Below are 6,000 nucleotides of genomic sequence, written 5' to 3'. Positions count from 1 at the left end.
ACTTTATTGGGTTCAAACTTTGGATCGTTCTTTTGACCAAACTAAGGGGACCATATTTCCAAGATTGTGTCTGCCCCCTAAATTTTCGGAGTCAAAAATCCGAATCTGTTGAACAAAAGGCATGTTTATTCAGAGAAAGTACATTTGTGTATCTGAGTTCGTAATTTTAAATATGGTCTGGACTAATTAATTAGCATATTTGAGATCACGCTCTCAAACCATTAAGTTTCAGTCGTAGAAAGTAAAGATCTAATTATTAAATCAAGAGTTATACAGGGTAATCCAATTTTTTTGTCGCACTGTACCTCTGTTGTAATCATACGCAAATATTTTTCTGAATAAACAATTCAAAATTCACATGGTTGTATTCCTCATATGGTTATGCTGTTTTTCATCATACTAAGAAAATTAATTTGCCTCAGACAAAACATTTATTTGGAATGCGGTTGCAGACATTCATTTAACTGATAAGGAATGTCCTAAATTAGACAGGCAATTTTTTGAAAAAAAATCTGTCAGAAAAAAGGATTTTAAAAAAAAACAAAAACAATCATTGATTTAAATTCATGTTATACTGCAATATTTCCCCTCTCATAGTTTCTAGTTCAAAAACCTATCGGCAGAGGGCCCTGCAAAAAATGAACTTATTAAACTTAGAAATAGTATTGCATCGCAATTTTTTAAAAGCGTTCAAAGATGGAGAATATATAAGGAAATTTTCGTGGTTGTCAGAGTAATACATTCAGAGAATATATTACTCTGACTGATATATTACTATGACGTGGATGTCAGAGAATATTTTCGTGGATGTCAGAGTAAATTCTTGCAATTTAAAAAGTAACACTCAGGTCCCCACTTTATGATAATGAAACTTTTAATCATCTTACGAAAAAGTAGACTTTATTGCTATATTATCACCAGATGAAAATTAACCGCAATCGAAATTTCGATAACTTTAGGAATAACTTACGAGAAGAAAAAAATTCTGGTAAAATTACCATATTGTATGGTAATAGCATTTCTGGTAAAAAAAATTTTATTAAACCCTGGTTGATAAAACCAAATTATAAGGTATTCAATCCATTCATTTGGTAATTTTTCCGATCATATGACAGCCGTTCACAGGGAATTCTGGTTTTTCAAATTGCAGTTCTTTTCACCACACTTTTAATAAAAAATACGTAGCTGAAAAGTAAATTCAAACAAATAAATGATATTTTTGACATGCTCTAGGATATGATCATAGCTATAAAATGCTATAGATCATGATAAAATTGCAAAATTTTACCGCCATTTACCAAATTTAATCACATATTATATCGCCATATTTTATGCAATATTTTCGAGAAAACTAACATCAGTGACAATCACATATCATCATGACAGGATATGATTCTTTGATTTGTAGATCTACTATCCGCAGCGCCATCCGTCAGAAAATTACTGAACTAAAATCAGGAACTAAAGAAGGGAAAAATGTAAGTCTTGTCACATGAATTTCTTTCACGAATTTTCGAAGAACATTAAAACTGGTTCCCTAAGAAAAAATAGGAGTCATATTTTTCAAAAAATACCAGTAAGTGCCCCGAGATATATAAGCATTATTTTTTAAAAAGAAAAGAAAAGAAAGAAAGTAAGAGAAAGAATTTTTATTTAAAACAATATAAAATGCAGAAATAACGCTAAAATCCCCAATTAAAAAGTTAAATTTCTAAACAGATGCAAAATGCTGAGAAACCTTTTCTTTTTTTAGAGCTATAGACTGAAATTTGTATTTACGAATTCCCTGGTAAGTTTGCTTCATATTAATTCAAACTGTGCAGTCAGTAGCCACATTAATAAATTAATTTTTTGCACCGTGAGATGCATTTGAAACTGATTTCATATAAAGAAATATGCTTCATATTATCTAAAAATATCCTAAATAGTCTATTAATATTTAAAAAGAAACGTTCTTAAAAATATTTAATAATATCGGAAAAACGAAAAATGAAATGCAAATATTAAACGCGTAAATGGTGAAAAATCTCAAATTATAACGATAAGTTTTGAGGCAAGTGCAAAATATTATGTAACACTCCGTTTAAATTATATGTTTGGAAATCGTCCGTCGTTCCGGAAATCGTTCCGTTTCATGCAATATTGCTTAGTTTGTTTACAATTTTTTTTAAATTGGCTGTTATAAGATGGACACATTTCGAATATTTTAAATAATTTTTGACATTGAAGGTTTCATCTTAAATGAACTTTATACAAAGTATTGGACATTCAGTTTTTTTAAAATGACCATGTATAGCTTAGATATATAAGCAGGAGCAATAAATTGCGCAACAAAAACTCGACGCTGCAAAGCTTAGGAAGTTCATATTCATGTGGGTCTTATAGTCCACGGCCAAAAAATTTTATTTGGCGACTAAATGACAATAGATATTGTTTTTAGTGTTAAAAAATTGATTGAGACTTTTTAAACATTTTAACAATATTGTAAAGAAATGCTGGATCAAATTACGTTAAAAAGTGCTGGTAGTCAGAGTGGTGATAATGTTTACCTTAAATCTATTTTTACTTGAGCATGTTGCGCAGGGCCCAAGCTCAGCACTCGCCATCTAGCCAAATGCAATAAAATCGTAAATTTGGCTAATAAAATTGTGCTTCGGTTTTTTCCACTTGAAGAAAAAATATATATTTAACTCGATCCTCAAAATTACGTCAAAAAAAATTTTTCAAATCAGCATTTCAGCTGCATTCAGCATTCAACAAATCAGCATTTCTTATTCGATTACAGTTATTTTCGGTAGATGCACTGCGTAAACAATTAGAATTGGATACAAATAATATAAGCCTGAAACAAACTACTGTAAAATACAAATAAAACTCCGTTAAATAATTCTATGGGGGAAAAATTAATCATGAAAAAACTGTTAAGATTTGCACTTGGCGAAGACTTTTGAAAATTGGCGAATACTTTTAAAATTTGGTTAATTTATTAGCTAATAATTTGACATCTTTAGCCAGGGCCCTGGTTACGGAACAACAAAAACTGAAATATCGTAATTTTCACAGTAATGAAAACCATAAAGCAATTGAATCACTGTAATTAAAAAATATTACTGTAAAAATTGCGATTTAATATTTAACGGCAAAGAAATTTTTTATGAATGATTCAGTCAAAGTATTGGTGCTTTAATCGTAATTTGATCTGGACTTTTTTTTTTTTACAGAGTACGTGGAAATCAGTTAAAAATCAAATTAACGATACATTCCTTCACGTGATAACAAGACTTGAAGTTCCGCTAGTAGAGCAATCAAAAAATTATTGAATCTTTAAATCATACAGCACAAGGCTCCAGATAAAATTTGAATATTTTACAATGAGAAAAAAAATATGGTCAAAACTGCCAGAATACGATTTAATTTACCGTGTTTCTGACTCTAGGAAAATACCAAAAAGTTAACTTTAGCAGAAGCACTTTAGTAATTGCATTGGCTAAATAAACAATAAAATATGGCGATATGTGATTAAATTTGGTAAATGGCGGTAAAATTTAGCAATTTTATCATGATCTATAGCATTCTATAGCTATGATCATATCTTAGAGTATGGCAGAAATATCATTTATTTGTTTGAATTTATTTTTCAGCCACGTATTTTTTATTAAAAGTGTGGTAAAAAGTACTGTAATTCGGAAAACCAGAATTCCCTGTGAACGGCTGTCATATGATCGGAAAAATTACCAAATGAATGGATTGAACACCTTATAATTTGGTCAACCAGTCAACAATTAATCAACCAGGGTTTAATTTTAATTTTTTTTCTACCAGAAATGCCATTACCATACAATATGGTAATTTTACCTGAATTTTTTTCTTCTCGTAAGTTATTCCTAAACTTATCGAAATTTTGGCTGGGGTTGATTTTCATTTGACGATAATATTGCCATAAATTCTGCTTTTTCGTAAGATGATTAAAAGTTTCATTATCATAAAGTGAAGATTTGAGTGTTACATTTTAAATTGCAAGAATTTACTCTGGCACTCATGAAAAGGAAAATAGCAGAAAAGAAATTATCGTATTAATCACACGAATTTGTATGATGATCTTTTTTATACCGAAATATTTTATGGAACGTAAATTCTTGTTATAATGTAGGGGAGAGTGGGGTCAATTGTAACATTTTTTACTTAACTATTTTTAACTAACATTAAATCCAATATATTATTAGTATTAATTGACAGACGGGTAAAGTAGACTTTCCTCTACTAGGAAAAAAATAAATACTTTATTTTAAATGTTATTATATTAGTTATTAGTATTTTTTGACAGCCGTGCATTTCTTACAATTGTCCTCACTTACGGGGTCAATTGTAACAGTTCATAAATTCAACTAAAACATAGTTAATTATACATATTATCATAGTTGTGATATATTTTTTTATTGATCAAAATAGTAGTGGTATTTTAGGAGTGAAAATAATAATGAGAAGAGACCTAAAGGGTTAAACGTTTAACTTTAAGGGGTTAAAAATTTCAATTTATGCTGCGAAAGGTGACAAATAAAATAATGCACATGCAGCATAATATAAATGATATAGGAAACTATTGGTGGTTCTAACAGAGTTAAGTAATGGTTTGTAAACATAAGATTATTTATTTTCAGCTGTTACAATCGTCCCTTTACTTATTGTTACAATCGTCCCCAAGACGCCATTTCAGCTTCATTTGTTAAAAACAATGCTAGGTAATTAACAAAACTAATCTTTTTTTTTAAATGTTAATTAAGGTGTCCACTTACATATTCGGTTAATAATTTTTATTTGTTTAAACAAAATTACTTTGTTACAATATAATATTCTAATACCAAAAAAAGTACTTACGTAGTGTGAAAATATCTTTTGTGATGTAACTCTTTCAAAAGTACATAAAAATGGTTGCCAGCAGGGGTGTTCATGTAGATTTATTAAATACACCTTGTGCGCCACCTAGGAACCAAATCTAGAACCCGACACTCGAAATTTTTGCTCTGTTTCAATCGTACCCTGTTACAATTGACCCCACTCTCCCCTACAGTGCACAGAAAAAAACGAACACCATGAATAACTTTTAATCTAATGATAAAATTTTCACGTTGTAGGACTCAATCTTACTGACTCGAGGGGGTGACCTCAATTATGCTAATTAATAATTAATCTAGGGGGTAGCCGCAATCTGGGAAATATGATCCCAATAGATTGGTCAGGAGAGCTCTCCAAAGTATGAAACCCTTAATGTTAATTTTACTTTTTGCGTATTTCTCTACATCTTGAGAACTTTAAAGCAAATTGAAAAACTTTTACTCACAATTATAAAATTTGTTCATCCAAAGATAATTATATGCAAAAAAATAACTATTAGTAAGTATTTGTTATTTCAGTTAAGAATTATCAAAAAATTTTCGAAATGTAAGATATAAAATTTTTTGCATAGTTTCAAAGAATGGAATTTTATATGACAAAATGCAAAATTTGAGCCAAATCGGTTAAATAGTTCCTGAAAAATAAAATTTTAAGAATCTAACGTTTTTAAAATTCAATTTCTCAGGAACAATTCGACCGATTCCGCACAAATTTTGTATTTTGCCCTACAAATTACATTCTTTATGCTATACATTCTATATGATGCGAAAATCGTATACCCTATAATTTAAAAATTTTCTTAATAAAATCATTCTTAATAAAATAATAAGAAGTAATAAATATTTGCGAAGAGTTATTTTTTGTATGGAATTATCTTTGGATGAACAAATTTTAATAATTGTGTGTAAAAAAATTCCAAATCGCTTTACAAAGTCTCGAGATATAAGGAAATAAGCAAAAAGTAAAATTAACATTAAAGGATCGAAACTTTGGCCAGCTCTCCTGAACAAACTATGGTCCAGATGTCCCAGATTGCGGCTACCCCCTATATTTTGGGGGTCAGAAATCCGAATCCGTTCGAAAATAGGTATGTTTATTCAAAGAAAG

This window comes from Parasteatoda tepidariorum, chromosome 9, assembly GCF_982258835.1.
Source record: "Parasteatoda tepidariorum strain Cologne lab strain chromosome 9, Ptep-v5.0, whole genome shotgun sequence".
NCBI lineage: Eukaryota > Metazoa > Arthropoda > Arachnida > Araneae > Theridiidae > Parasteatoda > Parasteatoda tepidariorum.
This window is presented reverse-complemented; position numbering follows the sequence as displayed.